Source organism: Elaeis guineensis, chromosome 12 (genome assembly GCF_000442705.2).
Source record: "Elaeis guineensis isolate ETL-2024a chromosome 12, EG11, whole genome shotgun sequence".
NCBI classification, from domain to species: Eukaryota; Viridiplantae; Streptophyta; class Magnoliopsida; order Arecales; family Arecaceae; genus Elaeis; species Elaeis guineensis.
Window position 1 is genome coordinate 28,956,222 of NC_026004.2, and position 24,561 is coordinate 28,980,782.

General features: G+C 37.0%; 1 long non-coding RNA gene across 2 annotated transcripts; it reads left to right on the plus strand.

Moving 5' to 3' along the window:
* The first annotated feature begins 530 nt into the window (after positions 1-530).
* LOC114913021 (uncharacterized) lies at positions 531-24,561 on the plus strand. 2 transcript variants are annotated; one of them, XR_012135891.1, is made up of 5 exons: positions 531-817; positions 981-1,069; positions 12,210-12,336; positions 14,772-14,883; positions 24,223-24,561. It is a non-coding gene; the product is annotated as an uncharacterized lncRNA (long non-coding RNA). The 2 variants fall into 2 exon arrangements; XR_012135890.1 differs by lacking the exon at positions 24,223-24,561 and having other exon boundaries at positions 14,772-14,982.

The window sequence follows — 24,561 nt, forward strand, 5'->3', positions numbered from 1 at the left end:
GCGGCCGACGGGAATCACTCCCCCGGTCACGGAGGAGGGTGGCCGGCGATCAATTCCGATCGCCGGCGCCGGAAACTTCAAGGAAAAGAGACCCAAAAACAGAGGTCCCTTTCCCGACCGAAAATCGGCGACTTTTGTCGCCGGCAGCCGCGCACAATTGCACGGGGAGGAAGAAGAAGAAAGAGGAGAAGAAGAGGGAAAACTTACCTTAACCTCCGGTGACCTCGCCGGCGAGAAAACACGGCGAGAACCCGAACGATATCCGCGGCTTCGATTTGAGAAAAACGGAGAGAAAGAGAGAGGGAGGAGGTCGATCTTCAATCTAAAAGGGAAGGGGTCTTCTTATAGAGCATCCTAGGACTCCGAGGGGTCCTAGGAGTCCTAATTTCCATGGGTTTCGTCGGAGAAGAAGACTCCTACCGGGAGTCTTCTTCCCGGTTGCTTTGTTTTGTTTTGTTTTTTTTGTTTTTTTTGTTTTTTTTTTTTTTTTGGGCTTTGATCTGTTGGCTGGGCTGGGCTTGATTGGGCTATCACAGATAACCCATGAATGGCTAGCTTCTCGTCAGTGGTCAATATATCCCTTGTGAAAGTAGTGGGCATATCACCCGTTTGGGGGCTATATTAAGCCAACTAGTGGCATCAACCTAACTACTGCCCTAGAAGTACTTCACAACATCAGTGGATTTTGTCCAAGAGAAGGGCTAATGAAAGTTGCGAATCCCGGTTCAGGATCTTCGAGTCTATGCAGACGGCATCAAGACTACTGGAAAAGTTATACAGTCAAAGGCATTGGCTAAATTCAAGTACCCAAGGCCAAGTATGTATTCGAAGTCAATGTTCAGTTAGTTCCAAGAGTACAATGGTGAATAAAAACTAGAGGCTTGAAACAGGCTTGACATTGTTGGAACAATATTAATGCAAGGATAATTTAATATGGCATTACCATAGAAGTTGTCGGTTAGAATATGTTGTTGATGCAGATTATAGAGTTGTGAGTGCGAACGTGTTTTGAGTTGCCGATTGATCCATCTGCATCTACTCCTCAAGCTACTCTTATGATGCTTCGAAGGTAATTAATTATATTTTTTTCTTCTTGAATTTCTTAAGATTCATGATATTTTTGCATCATGTTGATTTGTCCAGAAATCATTCATTATGGTTGTAAGCTGAAGCATGCAATCCAAGTATTTATCCTCCTTATTACTAGATGTTTTAATGGTGGATCTTAGATGACCACAGAATTAGTTTCCTGTAGAATACATACAATCTAATCTAAAGATGCAAAAAAAGAGGCTGGGAATTAAGGATGTATAATGCAAAGGCCATGGATGATGGTTGAATTAAATGGAACTTGTTGCTGCAATGCTTTGAGAGGGTGCTGCCATAGCTGGAGCCGGACACTGGCCAGAATTCACAACACTAGAAGGTACCAGCAAAGGAAGTCTATGTTTGCTGGAGGTATTTCGATGGGGGACCGTCCAATATTTAAGTTAGCCAGAATTTTGGGAACAGTAGAGAGAAAAGATTGCAAGAGAAGAACGAGCTTGCTTATCTCAGGGGTCTCTTTCATACTTCTTTGTTAGGATTTGATATCTCGAGATTCGATTCATATTGAGCCTACAGCGAGGTCCATGACGAAAAATAGAGTCCAACAAGACCAAGATTACTCCAAATGAAGTTCGGACGAAGAAGATATGCGCGAGAGAAGTCGGCACGGAGTTCGGAGTGGCGGAGGACCGCCGATGGCTAGCGGCGGGCCGGTGGAGCGGTGGCGGCGCAACCGCACCTGGTGGGGCGTGGCCCAGCACGTGGCAGCGTGCGGGCTGGGCGCAGCCCAGAGCGCGGGCCGGCCCAGGCTCGGGCACGCGAGGTGTGGCCCAGGCCCAGGCGCGCTGCATGGGTACGGCCCAGGCCCATGCACGGGCTGGCCCAGGTCCACGCGCACGTGCGAGCGCGGGTTCACCCTGTTGTACCCCGATCCATGGTGGATCAGGTGGTCCATAGCTGGGTGTGTGGATCGTGTGGGCATTTTCCACATATTTCATGCGGTCCACGGTATTATTCCGTGGACCGATCACGATCAGACGGCTCTAGGAGGCTTGCGGTGTTGATCTGACGATTCGAGGCTTGTTTTGAGCTTGATTAGGACTCCTAAACCTAATCTAACCTTGTTTTAACTTTTTAAAAGGGCTGTGAACGTGAACAGGAGGATTAGTGGTGGCTTGGTTTCTTGTGTGCGGCGCGCACGAGCTTCAGCAGAGAAGAGGCTAAACCCATGGAGAAAGAGAGAGATATGTTGAGACGTCGAGAGGAGGAGCAGGAGGCTCCTGGATGGGGGACAGCGGTCGCTTCAGGGGTTCAGGGGGGTCTTCCTAGAGAGAGCTTTTATGAAGGAGAACTTCCTATGAGGGAGAAATTGGATATACGAGGGTTGAGGGTGAGATCTTCTTTTGTAATATTTTTTTTTCATAGTGAAATTTGCATGCCCCGTGGAGACGAGCCCTTTTTGGCTGATCCACGTATTTGATTATTTTCTGTTTTATTTCTTCTTTCTTCCTACTGCATCGCACAGTAGCGAAAAGATCTTGGGAGGTGGTATCCTGATCAGACATCCACCCAATAATTTATTTGAAGGTTGAGCCTGTAGGCTGCTAATCAGAGTCTGTATTTATCATACCTAGCTTAGCAGGCCATTATGCCATGTTTTGGCCATCCTCATGGGAGGAATCTCTCTTATTCTTTCGTATCAAGATTGTTAGTTGTAGATGTCAGCCACAGACTTCACCGATGCGACTGGCCAAATGGATAGTGTTTGGGTCTATAGCTAGTGTGATCTCACCATATCATTTTAGGCACACTCCTGTGGAGGATTGATCTTGGTCGACGGGTCTCTCCTGCAATTGCCTTTGGAAAAAATTTTCAAAATTTAAGGATGCGTCGTTTTGCAACTCACATCGCCTTTATTAGGGATGGATCTCGAGGAGTTGTAGAACAATGTTCTTGAGAGAGAGGAGCTTCTGAGATTGCTCCTGGACTCACCCAGGACCCGCCATGTGGCAAGTCGGGGTAGGTTTCGAAGCACACTTCATGAGTTGTCCCATACGGTTTGATCAGATGAGGGTGCAATAAAGGGCCGCATGGTCCACTGCTTCAGACTGGCCAAGTGGTGCAATCCGATGCTTCGAAGACTAGATCCACACCATCGGTGGCCTATATAAATGGACTACTTATCCGGTGGGATCTCCTACCATTTGACTGCCAGTTGCTTTCTTGTCACTGTAGTCCTTAGAGAAAGATTCTTTCTTCTTTATTTGTTAGTCATAAAGCTATCATTGTCAGCTATTAAGTTGGCCATGAAGAAAAAGATGAGCTCTTCCTATGGAGAGTCCTCATCCAAGAGGGCGAGGAGTGCCTAGCCCGAATTTTTCATCTCTGACTCGCGGCGGTCCTCGACAGGAACTAGATCGATCACGGCCATGAGGCCGCATGTTGTTGCTTTGGCATCGCTCTAGGCCCCTCCTTCATCAGGCTATGCCTTGCATCCCTTTGAAGAGTCGGCAAGGTTCATGATGGACACTCATCTGCTTGAGGGCAGTCATGGGTTTGCCGAGGCTATAGTGGAGATTACCACCGAGGCTAGGCTCCGCTACATTGAGGAGTTCAAAGCCTCGATGGACTTTGAGGATGAGCTCATTGAGACATCTTTGGCTGCGTTCATTCAAAACTTTAAGGACTGTAAGGCTTGCTTGAAAAGGATGGTCTCAAAGCTAGATCTGAGGTGCCTTCACCTCAACAACAGCGATAAAGAGATTGGGGCATTTTCTTCATATCAAGATCTAATCTTTATATTTTTATATTTACTCTTGGTGCCTTTGCTTCAATGAAGCTATGTAATAAAAATTTTAATTAATGAGAAATATGTATTTCATTATGGGTACCTCTCATTCGAAGCTTTCACTTTTCTATAATGTTGGTGTGGTCAAGGATTCGAATGGCTCGGATAGATCGGTCAGATTGATTCCATACTCAAGTTGAATTTTTTCTTGACATTATCTGAAGCTTCTGCTTCATCTACATGTGATGAATGGATCGGTGAAAGTCTCAGGCTTGCACACATGCCAAGCATCAAATGCTGACTGATGCCGCGCTGCTTTCATGAATCAGAGAAGATGATTCATCTTGATATTATATGATAAGGAGCCGTACGGTCTAGAGATCTGGCGGGTTTCGTATTTAATACTGATATCTGTTTTGTAGGAGGCATAGCTTCTGAGACCTTTAAGGTGGCGACATCTGTCGCACAGTTAGAGAGGTGTTTGAATTTGCCTGGGCCGCCCCTTCTATAAGTAGGAGCTTTGCCATCTGGGGTTGGTATTACCTTGGTTATCTTCTTCAATGTCATGGTGGAGTTGCCTTGTCCAGTGCTAGAAGATCATTGGCACTTTTCTCTGGCTTGCGATACCTTCCCCTCCTTTTGATCAGCTATTGGTACTTTGAGGGAATGCTTCAATGGGTATCTTGCTTGGGCATGGGAGGTATTAGAAAATTCTGCTACTCTGATTGAGAGGTTACGGAGGCAACTATTTAGGCTTTTTGATACCTTGTCCTCCATAGTTAGGTCTTGGACCTTTCTAGAGGGCTTGTCTTGTCTTTTGTCATGAGCTGCCTTCTGGCCTTCCTTAGAGATGCATCGTGGAGGCGAGTGGGATTTTGAAAGGGAAGCATCCACGCCGTCGCCAATGTCCTTTTGAGAGGGCTAGTGAGCATTGCTGAATGGGGAGTCCTGCGCTCTCCATTAGGGATCATATTGTCCTGATGCCTGGCTCGTGCTCTAAGGGCATTGGCTGGGCCCTTTTTGATCCTTTATTTTTTTTATTGTAATGAGTTTCGCTCTATTGGAATATAACGAGTTTCTCTGGAATGTATATGAACCTTCTAAATAAAATACTTCTTTCATTGAGGCTCTTTTTGTGTATAATGCAGTACTTCTCTTATTTCTTTAGGATGAGTCGACTGTTCTATTGTAGTCATTGCTGGCTTTTTTCGATAGTATAAGATCTCCAGAGGATTAATCTCTGTTGGCTACAATGGACTATATGGCTACAGTGGGTCACCTATGACTTTAATAGGTCACGTTGGATTTTTCAAAGACTTGCTTTGGTTGGCTACAGTGGGCTACTCATGGCTACAATAGACTATGTTGACAGCTATAGTAGGCCGTGTGGCTATAGTGGATCATGTTGATGGCTATAGTGGTCTGTCTTAGCTACAGGTGATCATATGGCTACAGTGATCCACTTGTGGCTACAGTAGGCCATATTGATGGTTATAGTGGGCTGTCTCATCTATAGTGAGCCGTATAGCTATAGTAGACCACTCATGGCTATAGTAGACCACGTTGATGACTACAGTAGGCTACGTTGAATTTTCTGAAAACTTATTTCGGTTGGTGACAATCGATCACCTGTGGCTATAATAGGCCACATTGAATTTTTTGAGGAGTTACCTTGAGTGGCTACAGTGGATCATGTGGCTACAATGAAGCTATCTGTGGCTACAATGGGCTATGTTGATGGCTACAATAGACTGTGTGGCTATAGTGGGTCACCCATAGTTTCAGTGGGCTTTGTTGGATCTCTTGAGGACTTGCCTCGATTGGCTATATTAGGCCATGTGGCTATAGTGTAGGAACCAGATCTAGGGTTTCAGGGTTAGATCTTGAAACTTTTTCAAGATCATACAGCGGAAGACTAAAATAAATCAAAATTATTTTTTAAAATCAGAGAATCCCTAGATCTAAGATTCTATTACATGATTATTACATAGCATTAAATCAAAAATTAAAATATATAAATATAGCATGAACTACATGTTGATCATATCAACATGTTTCTATACTACATCTAATGTATGTATTAAACAATAGATCAGATCTATTACCTTGCAAGTTAGACATTCTAACCTCGTTGATCCAGACTTGAGGATGATGTTGCAAGCCGCACACGCGTCCGACCTCTAGGAGTCATCCACACGAGCCCACGAATCTCGATCAAAAGTCCTGCTTCAGGAAATCAGCACAGTATGCTAGTACTGCGCTGATCCTTCTTTGATGGTTGATCAGGTGCCTCCTTCTTCTTGATTTGGACTCTTTCAAAGATGAAAAGTAGAAGGAGGAGTTTCAGATCTAAGACACTCTCAGGAAACTCAAGATGGAGGGAGGAAAGATATGAAAACAAACAACCCTAGAAGAAGACCCTCTTCTTCTTCTCGTTTCTCTCTCTAGACACCATAATTTGTGTCTTTTATATCTCCACGACCCAAAGGTTTTTCTCTTTGATTTTTGGATGGCTCAAAGGTCTCTCAAATCTCTATCTTCTTCGAAAATTTCATAAAGAAACTCATTTTATACAGAGAGATATGATAGAGTCCTTGTCTAGGTCAAATACCTAGTCAAGGCTTATCCAAACATGGCAAGTTAAGGGGCGCCCAACTCTTGAGCACCTCCTCCTTATTTTCATGCATGGATCATTAGAAAAGGGTGCACAATATGTATCCTAAAAGCCACAAAAATTCTAAAAAAATTTGGATAAATTCGGTGCAAAATTGAAAGAGTTTTGGATTTCTAAAACTCTATCTCATAGAATTCGAAATCCAAACTTATTCCTTTTTGATTTGATCCAAACCACCTTCCATGTAAGAAAGAAGAGAGGAGACCTTTTGTGAACATGGGAGAGACCTGGGAGAGGGCTTTTGTCACACAAAATAAGAGGAGATTGGCATTGAATGAGAGAGAGGGCATGGGGAAGGCTTATGTGGTGCAAGGCGGAATCCTAGTCTTACTAGGATTCTATCTTATGACTTGTTTTAATTTGGTTTCTCAAACCAAATCAAACCAAAATTAGATCAACCCAATTAAAATAGGTCTTAACCCAATTTAAAATCTAATTTAATCAGATTAAATTAGATTTAAATCTGATTTAATTTTTTAATCAAATTAGAAATTAGATTGACCAAAGTCCTAGTTGAACTAGGACTAGTTTTTTCTTACACTTGGTTTATTCAATAAACCAATTGGACTTGATCCAATCAAGTCTAAACTAAATCTAATTAAATCATATTTAATTAAACTTAATCTCAGCCCATTGGCTTAATCAAATTAAGCCAATTAGCAATCGAATTGCTAATTGATCCTCCTGCAACACTTGCACTAGGTTAAATGCCAATCGTATTGATCATTTAACCCTAGAACGATTCTTAATCGTTGATCAACCATCTGATCGGATCATGAACTCTAATGTGTGTGACCTCATAGGTCCGAACCTAAGCCAGTATCTCAGGAATAAATTCCTATACCAATCGAAGTGACCATCTAGCAATGGTACCCGACGATCGGATAGGTCGAATGTGTAGAACAACATCCTTAGAACCCATGCGGATATAGTTTTCATATAATTCATCTCCTTGACTAAAATGATCATAGGACACCCCAGAGTTCAACTGTCAACTCTGATCAGGTTGTCCACATTGTATTTCAAAATATCAAATCCATCTGATGGATTACCCTGGCCAAGGTTTTGCTAAATTGAAATACAGCGACTCATTCTTCTCCAACTCTTGGAGTGGTCAATCCCATCTCGATCACACTCTGACTTCGTAAGTACTTGACTGTGCCCAGAAGCCTTCCATTTCTGAATTAGAAATTCAGTTAGTCCAGTACCAAAGCACAGTGAGTTGCTTGCAAGTCACTGAGGCGATCTCAGGTCTAAGAGACACTTATACCTATATCCCATCAAAGATATTCTCGACAGCAGAATACTCTGAAGTTGGTCACGTTCAATGATGATGTACCAGTATATCTCACCTGTATGCCATACCAGTATCTCCACACTCTTTGGTTAAGAGGACAACCAACCCATATGGCCTACAGCGACCTATGCTTGATAGAAGCTGTTGTCCTTATTAACAGCCTATCATTTGATCGTGAACTGTTTTAAGGACTAATCGATAAATCCTCTCTTTATCGAATCTAAGTAGTCCTAAGGACTTCATCATAACAACGGAGTTCATTAGAAGATGAAAGATTGTGATAAAAATACCAAATATATTTTATTTATTAACAAATCAATTACAATACTTGGTTGCTCAACCGTCAACAGCTTGACGATTGATTTTTTGGGACATATTTTCCAACATATAGTGGGCCATGCTAACAGCTATAGTGGGATAGTGGGCCATCTCGACTATAATGGGTCGTGTGGCTATAGTGGGCTATTCATGGCTTTAGTGGGTCATGTTGGATTTTCTGAAGACTTGCCTTAGTCGGCTACAGTGAGCTATATGGCAATAGTGGGCCATCTATAGCTATAGTGGGTCATGTTGACAGCTATAGTGGGCCATCTCGACTATAGTGAGCCATCCGTAGGTATAATGGATCATGTTAACGGCTATAGTGGGCTGTCTCGGTTATAATAGGCCGTATGATTATAGTGGGCCATCTGTGGCTATAATGCACCATGACAACTACAATGGGCCATCCATGACTACAGTGGGCCACATTAATGGCAACAGTGGGCTATCTCGGCTATAATAGGCCGTGTGGCTATAATGGGGCACCTGTGGCTACAGTGGGCCATGTTGAGCTTCCCGACGGTAGGACCTCCATGTCATGGGAACCTCAGAGAGCTTCTTGCTCACTTCTAGATGCCGATCCTTGTGGGTGCTTGAAGCTTCATCCACATGTAGGGACTAACAGAGCATTCGATTATCCAATTGGGTTGTCGTATGCCACATGAGCCTTTTGAGGCTACTCTCGAGAATATCATTGCTAGGATCGTGCATCGTTTGATGTGGCCTTTGTTCCAACCTCTTCTTTTCTGTGTTGGCTAGCAATTTTATTCTTTAGATAATATTATAAATAGAGTGCCAGGTAAGCTTTTATTATAAATGGACATCATATTTACATTATGGCTAGCTGTCGTCGGCTAAGCAATGATGGTGCCATTGACTTCCATTGAGAGTTAGGGAGAAGAGCAATGCCCCCCGAGAAGCCATTTTCTTGTCCTCCCTGACTTTATCTCCTGCTGCCCCATGCCTCTAGTTGGGTTGGAGATGGCATTGATAACGTCAGGTGTCGATTGGTTGTTGTTATTCTCCTTGTCGGAAGCTCCATCTTGCCGCTCGCACATACTTGTTGAGGTATCCTTTGCGGATCAAAGCTTCAATCTCATCCTGGAGTTAGTGGCACTCTTTGGTGTCATGGCCGTGGTCGTGGTGAAAGTAACAATACCTCCTCCTTCTCCTCCTATCTGAGGAGGATTTCATTGGTCCAGTTCACTGCAGATATCCTTAGCCTTTGATCTCCATCAAGATTTGGGATTGTAGGGTAGACAGAGGAGTATAGTTGTTAAATCATCGAGAAAGACTTCTCGATCAATAGCTCCTTCGCAGTTAAGAACATTCCCTCTTGGTTCAAGCTAGCTAAGGATCCTCCTGACTCCTCTTCTTGCCGAAGATCTTCTTTCCTTTCGTCTGCCTATGCAACTCTTGAGCTTTCTCTGCTTTGATGTACTTTCGAGCTTGAGCTAGCAGGTCAGCAAAATCCCTTGGGAACTTCTTATTGAGGGAGAAGGTAAGGTACTCATTCTGTAAGCCTCGCTTGAACCCCGACATTGCCATCAACTAGTTGAGGTCCCGCACCTTAAGTGTAGCATCATTGAAGCACGCAACATAGTCAAGCAGTGACTCATCTTCTTCTTGCCAGAGGAAGAAGAGGCTATTCAAGTTTCACGATTGGGGTTGACAACTACTAAAGTGGATAATGAATAGCCTGTTGAGCTGCTCGAATGAAGAGATAGATCCTGATCGAAATCCAGAGTACCATGCCTGTGTCGATTTTCTCAAGGTGACCAAAAAAGCGAGACACAAGAGGGTGTCCGAAGCACCCTGGAGCATCATGTGAATTCTATAATCTTGTAGATGATCGAGAGCCATCATATGGCTCTAATTGAGGTACTTCGAACCAACTTAGGATTAGGTCCTCTAGGATGGCCTAGGTGACTGGCGGTCGAGAGTCAAAGTCGAGGCCATCATTACTCTGGTCTCAAACTTTCTTATTGAGCTCTTCCTCCTACCAAGATCTCCCAAGCGTGGGGGAGTAGGCTAGGATCAAATCACTACAAAGGAAGAGCTTCTCTGTTATGCTCCTTCTCTCAGACTTTGAGAGGAATGCAAACGAACTAGAATGATGGTGGAGTGATGAGAATGCCACCAGAGGACGGATCCTGGACTCTAAGAATGAGACCATTGGTTGAGCTGAGAGGAAACCGCTTGAGGATTCGGTTTTACATGCTGCCACTACTGCTCTGTCACTTATTAGAATCGCTGCATAGCATCGGTTAGTGCCTAAATCCGATGGGCTAGGGGTTTGAATGGTGGTGGATCTATTATGGCCAGAGGCTACACTGCAACCACTACAAGAAAACAATGATTTTACGATCAATTTTGCGATCTATTTTTTTGTCACATTTGTGATCGATTTTGTGATTGATTTTTGAAGAAATATTAATATAGCGATCGATCAAAAATCAATTGCTAATTTTTTGCCATTAGGTGCCCTAATATTTGCGATGGATTTTACGATCGATTTATTGAATATAAAAATAAATTTATAAAAAAAATATTTTTTATAGATTTGCAACCAAAAATTCGATCACACATATTTTTAAGTATTTATTTTTGATATATATTTGTGATCAATTCATTGGTTGCAAAATGATTTTAATAATTTACAATCAAAAAATTGGTCGTAACTATTTTTAGTTATTTTTTTATTATGTAAATATATTTATGATTAATTTTTTGGTTGCAAAATGGCTTTATTAGTTTACAACCAAAAAATCAATCATAATATTTTTCAATTATTTTTTTATTTTATAAATATATTTGTGATCAATTTTTTAGTTGGAAAGTTTTTTAATAATTTGCAACCAAAAAATGGATCACAACTATTTTTAATTATTTATTTTTATTTAAAAAATATATTTACAATCAATTTTTTGGTTATAATTTTTTTTAATAATTTGCAATCAAAAATTTGTTTGCAAATTTGAATTCTAAAAAAAATTGATGCCTTTATTTTAAATGAAATTATTTTAAATTCAAAAAAATTAATTTTAAATTATATTATAAATATTTTTAAAAAATTAATTTTTTTTATTTTTATGCTTGATATTTTGATTGTAAATTAAAAATAATAGTTAGTGACTGAAATATCAATCATAAATATATAAAACATTAATTTTTTATATAGCAACCAATTTTAGCTATCGATTTATTAGTTGCTAAAATCGATTACTAAAATTTTCAGCACTAGCCTCCCCCCCTCTCGATCCATCCCTTCGACCTGTTCTCCTCTTGAACCCTAGTCGCTATGCCGCCCACCTCCGGCACGCTTGCCCGTGATAGCCCCCCACCCTCCCCAGCATTAGCAGCCCCCTCTCTCTACGACACCAGCGCCTCCTCTCCCTCTCAATCCCCTTCTGAACCTCGAGCCCTAACCACTGCACAACACTGCCCCCTCCCCCCTGCCCGCTCGCATCTTGAGTGACAGCAACCCCTCTCTTCATAGCAGTAGCACCCCCTCTCTTCTCGATCCCCTTCTCTTCTCTTCAAACCCTAACCCCAATCGCCACACTATGCCTCCCCCACCCCCACCTACTTATCGGCGACAGCAGGCCCCCCTTCTCTTCTTGTCTTCCCCCCACCGCCACATTACCATCGACACCGCCCCACCCACCCTTCCCCCCCCACCCTGCACCCCCCCACAGCCTACAACAACCCCCTCCCTCCCCCCCTCGTGATAGCAGCCCTCCTTCTTCCCCCTCTCTTCTCCTCTTCCCCTCACCATCACGTTGCCAGCCATCTACAGCATCTATTATCTATCCTACAGCATCTCTTATCCATCCTAAACCATCTCTTATCTATTCAGGATCACTTGCTATCCATTCAGCATCTCCTCCTATCCATCCTACTGATTTTGAAGCTAGCTATTCTCAGGATGCTGCAAAGACATAGATTATATAGTGATGGCATGCCAATGTTATATCTTGATGGAGATGGATAAGTGATAACTTTATTTTAAAATATTATAGTCACTTTAGCATGTTGAATATATTTGATCTATGCTGACTAATGATTTATTATATTTATAGGTTCTTGCCTTCTCATCCAGTTGCGAATGCCATTGTTAAAATTTTGAAAAGCCACTTTGATGAGCTTTGGATATCATGAAAAAAAATATCTCATATTGTTAGAGATATCTGGTTTGCTAAGTTCAAGGTACGTAAGTAATGATATTTATGGATTCAATTTATTATCTATATATTTCTTTATGTCATTTAATTTATTTGTCTATATTCATTGTAGATGAGGTATCGCTTTATGCTATCAAATGATCAATGAGTATGAAAAAAATTTGAAAAGTTTGGTGCAGTTCGATTGAAAAATTTACTTGGTAATGCTCGTAAGAACATAGAGAGACCACATTGGATTGAAGATGTTGTATGGGATAGATTGTGACAACATTGGAGTACTATACAATATAAAGAAAAGTATGAAAAAGCTAAACAAAACTGTGCTTTTAGTTATGGTGGCTTTGGTGCTTCTCTTCACACTGGTGGCTCCATCACCACATCTCAGCATAGGCACAACATGATTAAGTCTAAATTTTTTTTATTAATCATATTTGGTTCATGTTACAAATTATAGTAGTTTGTATAAGAGTTTATATTTATATCTTTTGAAATATTATAGACTGTGAAAATTGGTGCTGTGCCATCTCTATCTGAATTATTTATGCATACTCATCAAAAGAAGGATAAGAGTTGGATGGATAGGAGATCATAGCATATTAGTGTAAGTAACATATCACATATTATCTTCAATACTTATTTTATGCAAACTGAGATAAATTTGACTGGATGAACTTAAACATAATATGGAGGAGGCACCATCTCAGAGAGCATCTGATCTTAACCAACAACAGCCTCCACCATCAGAGGTTGATGTTTGGGTTCGTATAGTTGGTGGAAAGAAGAAAGAAAGGATTTATGGCCTAGGATTAGAGTTTACTGTATTAACAGACCTATCATATTTTCATGGCCAAACTTCATCATGCTCAGAATGGATGCAAAGTCAAGAACTTTGAGAGCAAGTGGGAGGTAGGTTGAAGCTGAATAGAATGCTCGGATGGAGGCTGCTGAACATGAAAGGGATGAATTTAGAAAAAGGGTGAAATATAATGAAAAAGAGATTGACGCGAATGATAGGTTAATATATGAGTTGCTTGCAAAGATAAACTTTCAACCATCTTTCAGATTTCAGGCATCTCCTAGTTTTCAACCATCTCCTTCGTCGTCACCTGCTTTCCAACCATATCAGGCTTATCAAGCATCAATACTACAGTATGCACCTTTAAACCCAGGTAGAGATGATGATGATATTGAGGAGTAGGAGGAGGAGAATAGTGACTAGATTTATTTATCTGCTTTCTTAGATTTATGTTTTGTTCATGTTATGCTGAGGATTGTATATAGATACATATTTTGTGAATATCTAACTCTTATTACTTTAGTTTTTTGATCTCCTTTTAGATAACAGCATAGGAGTTCTTTATAATCGATCACAAAAATGACACTCTCTTATTACTTCATTGGCTCTATATATTATGTTGGTATCACTTATTTTTGCTATAGATAATACTTTGAAAGATCTGTTGGCTGAGCTGCCTAATAAAGATAAAGACAGCCCATGATTATGATACATTTGGCATGAGGTATGCTAAACAAGTGATACATTTAGCATGATATATGTTATGGCCTCTTTTTCTTATTCCCATATGATGTGTTAAAGTTAATGGATGCTGTTGGATTTTGCTTGTTATATTCTTATGGTTGTCTTCTTATTTTCTTATTTTTCGTGATTATGATCCAAACTTAATGAATATTGAAGAAAATGACTTCACAGATTGCTATAGCTTCTTTTTCTTATCTTTATATGATGTAGTAAAGTTGATGGGTACTGATGAATTTTGCTTGCTATATTCTTATGGTTGTTTTCTTATTTTATCTGATGATTTAAATTAACATAATAGATATTGAAGGAAATGGCTCCACAGATTGCTATGGTTTTTTTTTCTTATTTCCATATGATGTGTTAAAGCTGATATGAATTGATGGATTTTGCTTACTATATTCTTATAGTTGCCTTCTTATTTTTTTTGATGATGATCCAAACTTAATGAATATTAAAGAAAATGGATCCATAAATTACTATGACCTCTTTTTCTTATTGTCATATGATGTCTTAAAGCTAATGGATACCGATGTATTTTGTTTATTATATTCTTATGGTTGCTTATTTATTTTTTCTAATGATGATCCAAACTTAATGGATATTGAAGGAAATGGCTCTACAAATAGCTATGACCTCTTTTTTTTGTTTCTATATGATGTCTTAAAGCTGATGGATGTTGATAAATTTTGCTTGCTATAGTCTTATGGTTGTCTTTTTATTTTTTCTAATGATGATCCAAACTTAATAAATATTGAAGAGAATGGCTCTACACATTGCTATGGCCTCTTTTTCTTATTCCCATATGATGTGTTAAAGTTGATGAGTGCCGATAGATTTTACTTTTAGCTGACAGTAAAAGAGTTCTTTTATTACCTTACTGGCTTTATATATTATGTTGGTATCATTTGTTTTTGCTGTAGATAATTCTTTGGAAGGCCTATCAGCTAAGCTGCCTAATAAAGACAAAGGCAGCCCATGATTATGATACATTTGGCACGAGATATATTAAACAAGTGATGCATTGGGCACGAGGTATGCTATGGCCTCTTGTTTCTATTCCTATATGATGTGTTAAAGCTGATGGGTATTGATGGATTTTGCTTGCTATATATATTCTTATGATTATCTTCTTATTTTTTCTGATGATGATCTAAACTTAATGGATATTGAAGAGAATGGTTCCATAGATTTCTATAGTCTTTTTTTTTATTTTCATATAATGCGTTAAAGCTGATGGGTGCTGACTGACTTAGGGAGTACTTGTGTTGCACTGGCATTTTGTTCATCCTTTCACCACCAGGGAGTTCTATGGCTTGCCAATTGGATTGAGTGTTGATACTTTGGCCTGTTATTCTTTTGTTGCTTTCTATTTTAAATCTTTATTATTTATCTTTAGTATTTTCAGATTGTGTGATTGTAGGTCTTGTGTTTCACTTTTATCATGACAGGATCTAAGAATGTTTTGGCCTTTTTTCTGTTGCACTTTATTATTTAGGACATGTTGCTTGATTGTGTATGATGAATGCTTGACTGATGTTGCTTGATTTTGGTATGTTTTAATGAAGCTGCAGCTCTTGTAATAGAAAAAAATAATATAATTTTTAATTTATTTTTTTGAATTTAATTTTAGTGATCAATTTTGCAACTGATATTTTAATTTAAAAATTTAAAAATAATTTATGATCAATTTTATAAATAAAAATATTTTAATAATATTAGCGATCAATTTTTAGGTTGATTTTAATTTAATAATTTTTAATAAATTTAGCAATCAATGTTGCAATTGATATTAAAAATCAAAATATTATAAAAAAATTTATGATCGATTTTATGATTAATTTTTAAAATAAAAAATATTTAAAAAAATTAGCAATCAATTTTGAGATAAATTTTTATTTAATAATTTTTAATAAATTTAGAGATTGATTTTTCCAATCAATATTAAAAATAAAAATATTATAAAAAAATTTATGATCGATTTTGTGATTGATTTTTTAAATAAAAAATATTAAAAAAAATTAACGATCGATTTTGAGATCAATTTTAATTTAATAATTTTTAATAAATTTAGTGACTGATTTTGCAACCAATTTTAAAAATTAAAATATTATGAAAAATAAATTATGATTGATTTTATGATTGATTTTTTAAATAAAAAATATTTTAAAAAGGTTAGCAATCAATTTTTTTAATTTTTGGTTAGTAAATAGGTTGTAAACTAGTAAATAAATTTTTATTTTTAATCATTAAATCGATCATAAAATTTTAATTAAATTTTTTTATTTTTGATTGTTGAATCGATCATAAAATATTGTAACTACAAAAATCGATTGCAAAATATTTGTGATCAGAATTTTTACAACTGACAAGAATCGGCGCAAAAAAAATTTGCAACTAATTTTTGCTATTTAGCAACTAATTTTTTAATCATTAAAATCTTATTTTCTTAGAGCGAACAGATTCACGGGCATGCTACTCCGATTGTGATGGGCGGACTGCTAGTGGGAGGCAGCAGAGTTTTGTGCTCTCGTCCATATCATGTTCTTTTTTTTCTTAAAGGGGACTTAGGATCTTTTCTCTCATCCACACTATGTTCTCTAATCTATTACTGCAACTCTTCGGGAGGATGCTAACATGGTTGGAGGTGGACGCCAATGAGGATTCATGACATCAGAAGGTACCTGAAAAGGAAGTCCATGCTCGCTAGAGGTGTTCTGATGGGGGATTATCTGATGCTTAAGTTAGCTGTAGCTTTGAAAATAGTGGAGAGAAGATATTACAAAGTTGGAGTGAGCTTGCTTATCCTGGGGCTTCCCTTCATACCTCTTTTATTTAGAGGTTGAGCCCCTAAGCTACTAGTCGAAGTCTATATTTGTCAGACCTAGCTTTGCAAGCTATTAGGCCACATTCTGGCCATCATCATGGGAGGAATCTCACCCATATTCTCGTATCAAGATTGTTAGTAACGGGTGTTAGACACAGGCTTCACTTATGCGACTGATCGAATGGGCGGTGTCTAAGTCTACAGCTAGTGTGACCTCATCACATTATCTTAGGTGTGCTCTCATGGAGTATGGGTCTCGATCAGTAGGTCTCCCTGCAACAAAGCCATATAAAATGTTAAAAATAAATTTCATTATATGAAATTGAAGTCTCTTTATTCACTTGTGGAAGTGTTAAAAAAATATAATAAGAAAGTCATGGAATTCCTTCTAATAGAATAATTCTTAAATACATAAGGGCAATACTTACCATCAACAAATATATTGGTGAGAGCTTAGAGAAAAAAAAAGAGCCAACTATAACTAACGAGAACGAGTGTCTACTTATCAAATATATCTACCTGTGATAGTACAAATTACCTTCTATTAGTTGAGGGAGTAATTCTTTATGCACCACGTGTGGTGCAGCAAAATTGATGTGGAGCATACCATCCAATCATATTAGACTACGTAGTGAATTAATAATGGGATAGATATTTAATGCCATTCAACTTTTTCTTTCTCAAATTTTCAATGATGATAATATCTTTTTCCTCTATAGGACAAAGAAAAAATAATATTATTACTTCTAGATACTTTGTATGACTTTCGATGAATATATATGACATTCTCAATAATATATATGACTTTTTATGTCTTTATATGACATCCTGAATAATATATATGGCTTCTTGATGTCTTATATGACTTCGTATGAATATATATGATATCTTAAATAATATATATAGCCTTTTGTAAATATTTATAACATCTTAAATAATATATATAGCTTCTTGATATCTTATATGACTTCTTATCAATATATATGATAATTTAAATAATATATATAACTTTTTATGAATATATATGATATCCTAAATAATATATACGACTTCTTGTATCTTTATATGATATGCTATTGATTATTATAATAAATAAAAAATTATATATATTATTCAAAATATCATATATATTTGTAAAAATTATATATATTATTTAAAAAATCATATAAGATATCAAAAAGTCATAATAAGCAACAAGGAATCGTATAAAGACATAGGATGTTATATATACTCAAAGAAAGTTATATATATTATTTAGGACGTCATATATGATAGCCTATTTCGCAAGTGCACGAAATCGCTCAAGTAATATAATGATAAATAAGAGATCGTTCCCATGAGGACTGAGTTTAATTACTAAAAATGAATGCTAATTTTACTAATATCTAAACGATCAAAATTGAATGACAGTGAAAAATAAAATTAACTCTAAAGAACTCAATGAAAGCTGAATCAAAATTCGATTGATAAAGCACTAGGGTATATCTGATTTCACTTGGATCAGTTATCAATTCCAGCTATTTTGATTAATAATCTAAATTTAATTATTAATGCAAGGATAAATAATCTTAAATTATTTAATAATCTCTCTCGAGTCTTATTAAATATACTAATTAAAACCTATAATCTATCTTCCAATAGTAAAATAGATTTCAATTAGTTCAATAAGCACAGTGATTATTTCCAAGATCCCACAGGTCAAATCTTCTGCTCCCGCTCCAATTATTATTCCAATGATATTTGTTATTAACTCCAATTTATAATCTTCCTTCCCAGTATCAATTATAAATTAAAATCAATCAAGTACCAAAAATATTAATACTTAAAAGTATTAAGTGCAAATAACAAACAATTGTATTAACAAAAAAAATTAATATAAGATTCTAAAATTGAAATTAAATCCAAGCTACATCAGGTACCCTAGCTAGAAATTTAGCTTTTCATCATATCAAAATTAAACTTAAGTTTACTTGAATAAAACTCCAAAATCATCCTAACAATGAGTTCTAAAAAATAAATTCAAAGTAAACAAGAGAAAGAATTAAAACTCTGAAGGAATTACAGAGTCGAATGAATCCTCTCTTCAAATCTTTCAGATACTCCAAACTCTCCTTGCTTGATTTCTAGCTTTCAAAGATGATTCTCCTCTTCCTTTTGCTGGTGTTTTTCGATCCTTAAATAGGGCTAGGGCTAGGGTTAAGATGGTATTTTCTCCATGATTTTATTCTATATATCATTCTTTCTATTTGGTATAGAATCTCTCCTCCTTTGGATAGGCTTTAAGGAACCACCAGCCATCTACTCCATATGCTGCTCAAATTTTTTGATTTTATTATGATTTTCATAATAAAAGAAGGAAAGGAGGCATGGTTAATTAGAGAAGAAGAATTTCTTCCTTTCTGGGTCCACAAAATCTGCAAAATAAAGTAAGGTTTCGGCTGCCCAAATCAAGTTTTCCAAGAATTGGTTCCAATTCTTTCTAAGTTTGCTCCTCATACAAAATTAGTTTGGACTCTGATTTTCTTCCATTTAATTCTTTCCAAGATAGCTCTTTTCCATCCAAAATTGGTTTCCATATCAGATCTTTGTGCCAAGAAATACTAAGAAGAATCTAGGTGTATCGGGTGTTTCTTGTTGTGTCTAACATTGTTACCAAATTTAACCTACTGTAGCCACCTCATCTGGAATCCAAATTTAATTTTGTAAATTATGTTCCTTTCTTGCTTCTCTTAAAATTCTGTAGGATCTAATCTTGCTCAATTTGGAGTCCTGTAGCTTACCTTTTAGGGATCCTCACATCAAAATATCCAGAATTTAGATTGGTTGACTAGATGGGAGAGATTAACTGCTTGATTTATTTTCTGCACCTCTAGTTTCTTTTCTGGCTGATGATACCAAAAAGGATAAGGCGTGGGGTCTATTGATATCTTGATTTGATTATTCTGCTTTGAGGTAGACTCTGATTTTGATGCAAGACTTGATGACTCCAGATGACAAACCCTGCTGAATCGGACTCAACCAATTTCACTTAATTTGACCTTTGAAATATGGTTAAGCCCAATTAGGTGTGATCTGGCTCAATTACCTGCAATTGACATAAAATATATCAGGTTCTTATATTTATTTAGTTAATTATTATACCAATTTCATTAAAATCATTAAAAACTAATAATAATAATTACTATAAAAATGCAATACATCAAATACCCCCAAACTTAAATTTTTGGTTGTCCCCAAGCTAAAGAAAAGTCCAAATCAAAAATGGAGAATCTCAAAAAATTAATGCTAAAAACTTTATTTAACATTAATATACTCAAAATCCATCTAGATACAAAGGAGTAATACCCAAATGCCATGGTTTAACTACCTCAACCCAAAATCGAAAGGCAAACCCACAAGCTAACTATTCCAAACTCATTCATACTCAAACAAAATTATGCACAATCAATAGCTACCTTGCTTCCTTTAGATTTTAATAAAATAATTTGGTTCAAACTTCCAATCTTGAATGCAAAATCCTATCAGCCCATCTCTAATAGTGCAAACAACGTACTCAAGAGATCAATAGGACTTTTTCAGGTTAAAGAATGGAAAGCAAGCAACAAGAATGATGGTTATGGTCACATAAGTGAAAATAAATTAACCACAATAAATCAGAGCATACTCAATTACTTATACTTTACATTCCTTCCTTTATTTATTTTATTTTATACTTTTAGAACAGCCTATACACTTTGGCACTCTTCCTTAAGTCATCATTTGCCTTTTTATGCGAATACCGATATTGGCGATGAAGGCACCCGGTTACTCAGCAAGTCATATACTCAAAGTGCTTTGCATACTCATAATTCAAGTCACTGTTTGACGTAAAAGCAAACATGGGGCTCATTAATGCTCCTAGTTACTAGGCAACTTGAAACAGCGGAGTAGATTGTGCTTTTTTTTTTTTTTTTGAATGGAAAGAAAACTAAAAATTCAGTATGCTCTAACCATTATAATCAATTTATTCTCAAAAAATATGAACAGTAGATATGAGATAGGATGAAAAGAAAATACAAGGGGTCAAAAAGGGTATGCCAAAGGAATGCCTATATCATTTCTCCCGAGTAAATTATCTACATTTTATTGTAACAAAGCTCATATATAGGATTGGCGAAGCAAAGTAACTATCTTCTATACGAGATTTTATTTAAGTATTTACAAGTTTAAAACAGTCAATCCCTGAATTTGACTTCCAAATTTTAAAGCTAAGATAGCCAAACAATAACACAAAAGTAAAATTGTCCCCCTCTATATCCTTACAAGTGATCAATGAATCAACATTTTATTTTTTTTTAATTAAATTTTATTAAAAAAATAAAGACAAAGATGCAAACATAATGGCAATCCTATATTATTAACACGAAATGCTCATGCAAATGCACCCCCAAATCTAAATTGGACATTGTGCTCAATGACAAGATCATCATCACAATACATATTATAGCAAGGCATTCTTAAAGGTTAAGGGTACTCCCCTTTGTAGCGTGCCTATGCGCTTGTGCAAGTTTGCAACTCGTCCTCAGTCATTTCATCTCTCTTGTCTTCTTCAATGTGCCTACAAAAAGTGAACAATGTCCATTCAAACCTTGAAAATATAGTGAAGATTAAAATTGACTCAAAAAATAAAGAAAATAAAAAAAAATTTGCTTGGGTTGCCTCCCAAGAAGCGCTAGTTTATAGTCGTTAGCTTGACTATTCCAATGCATTATGTCAGTGATATGGAGGTTTTTGGTTGCTCAAATCCTCCATCTATGTATTCCTTCAACCTTTGCCCATTAACCTTGAAGGTCCTATCACCACTCTTCAGCTCAACAGCTCCATGTGGAAAAACTTGTATAATCTCAAATGGACCTGACCACCTAGACCGGAGCTTGCCTAGAAATAGCTTTAGGCGGGAGTTATACAGCAACACCTTTTGTCCTGCTTGAAATTCATGCCTCACAATATGCTTGTCATGCCATCTTTTCATTCTCTCCTTGTAAATTCTTGCATTTTCATATGCATGGAGGTGAAACTCATCAAGTTCATTAAGCTGTAATGACCTTTTCTCCCCAGCAGCTTCCATATTGAAATTTAGCAACCTAGTTGCCCAGTAAGCTCGATACTCTAGCTCCACAGGTAAATGGCATGCTTTTCCATAAACTAGATGATACGGGGACATCCCAATTGGTATTTTGAATGCTGTTCTATATGCCCATAACGCATCATCTAATTTTAGAGACCAGTCCTTTCTTGATGAGTTGACAGTAGTCTCCAATATTCTTTTAATTTCACGATTGGAGATCTCTACTTGTCCACTTGTTTGGGGATGATATGGTATTCCTACACGATGAGTAACATCGTATTTTATCAATAGAGAATCCAAATAACGATTACAAAAATGCTTACCTCCATCCGTGATGATAGCCCTTGGAATACCAAAGTGTGTGAATATGTATTTCTTTAAGAACTTGAGTACACTCTTGGCATCATTAGAGGGAAGTGCTACTGTCTCAATCCATTTGGATACATAATCCACCGCCACCAGGATGTATTGATTTGAATGAGAAGGTGGAAAAGGCCCCATAAAATCTAATCCCCACACATCGAACAGTTCTACTTCAAGGATATTGGTTTGTGGCATTTCCTGTCTAAAAGAAATATTTTCAGTTCTTTGACATCGGTCACAAGAAGAAACAAAAGTAATAGCATCTTTAAACAGGTTAGGCCAATAAAAACCACACTGTAATACTTTAGCAGCTGTTTTGTTGGGTCCAAAATGGCCTCCACACTCTAATGAATGGCAGTGTTTTAAAATATTTTTAATTTCATTATCAGGCACACATTTCCTAATAAGCTGATCTGGATAATACTTATATAAATATGGATCCTCCCAAAAATAATATTTTGCATCATGTAAATTTTTTTTTTACTGGTAATTAAATTCAGGAGGAATAATATCACATGCCTTAAAATTAACAATATCAGCATACCAGGGTGTACTAGATGTGAGTAATGCAAATAATTGCTCATCAGAGAATGACTCATTAATGGGTACCTCAGTGTTCTCAATTTCTTTACTTAACTCTAATCGAGACAAGTGATCTGCTACAAGATTTTTTGCTCCTTTCTTATCGCTAATCTCCAAGTCAAATTTCTGCAATAAGAGCACCCAACGAATTAGTCTCGGTTTCGCATCCTTTTTTTTAAGTAAATATTTAATTGCTGAGTGATCAGTATAAACTATTATTTTTGTGCCTATAAGATATGGCCTAAATTTATCAAAAGCAAAAACAATGACGAGCAACTCTTTCTCTGTGGTGGCATAGTTCAACTGTACATTATTCAGTGTTCGACTCGCATAGTACACCACATGAAGTCTATTCTCCTTTCTTTATCCCAAGACTGCTCCTATAGCATAGTCATTTGCATCACACATGAGTTCAAATGGTAGATTCTAGTCAGGTGCAGTGATGATAGGAGCTGAGATTAATTCTCTCTTTAACTTGTTAAAAGCAACCAAACACTCATCAGTAATTTTAAAAGGCGCATCCTTGATCAATAAATTACAAAGAGGTTTGCTAATTTTAGAGAAGTCTTTTATAAATCTTCTATAGAAGCCAGCATACCCTAAGAAACTCCTCACTCCTTTAACAAATATTGGTGGTGGTAATTTTTTAATGACCTCCACCTTTGCTTTGTCTACTTCTATCCCTCTAGATGAAATCTTATGGCCTAAAACTACTCCTTCCTGCACCATAAAATGATATTTCTCCCAGTTCAACACAAGATTAATTTCTTCACAACGCTGTAGAACTTGGGAGAGGTTAGTCAAACACATATCAAAAGAAGGATCAAAAATTAAAAAATCATCCATAAAGATTTCAATGAATTTTTCAACCATATCAGAGAATATAGACATCATACATCTTTGAAAAGTTGCAGGTGCATTACATAATCCAAATGGCATTCTCCTATATACAAATGTTCCATATGGACAAGTAAATATAGTTTTTTTTTATCCTCAGGTACAATAAAAATTTAAAAATATCCTGAATAACCATCTAAAAAATAGTAGAAGGGATATCCGGACAATCTCTCAAGCATCTGGTCAATAAAAGGCAAAGGAAAATGGTCCTTTCATGTGGCTTTGTTTAACTTTCTATAATCAATACACACACGCCAACCAGTGACTGTTCTAGTGGGTATCAGCTCATTTTTATTATTTATAATAACAGTCATCCCTCCTTTCTTAGGAACTACTTGAACAGGACTCACCCAACTACTATCAGAAATAGGGTAGATAATTCTTGCATCAAGTAACTTTATTACTTCAGCTCTAACTACTTCCTTCATATTAAGATTTAACCTACGTTGATGCTCAATTGAAGGTTTGTAGTTTTCTTCCATTAAAATTTTATGCATGCATATACTGGGACTAATTCCCTTAATATCATCAATAGACCAGCCTAGTGCTTTCTTATGCTTTTTCAACACATGCAACAATTTTTTCTCTTGTTCAGCAGACAAATGAGCAGATATAATGACAGAAAAAATAGACGAGTCTCCCAAGAATGCATATCTTAAGTGAGAAGGGAGCTGCTTAAGCTCAAGCTTGGGGTTTGGCTTAGCCTCTACTGAATCCTGTATTTTCTCAACATCATTTAATACATCAACATGCTATTTATTTTTAACACCATCAATCAAGTCATATTCAGAATTGTCAATTATTTCACTAACAAATTTATTAATCATATCTAATCTAAAACATTCATCATTCTCAAGAGGATATTTAGAAGAATTAAGCACGTTAAAAATTACCTCTTCTTGTCCCACTCTTAAAGTAAGCTTACCCTCATGGACAT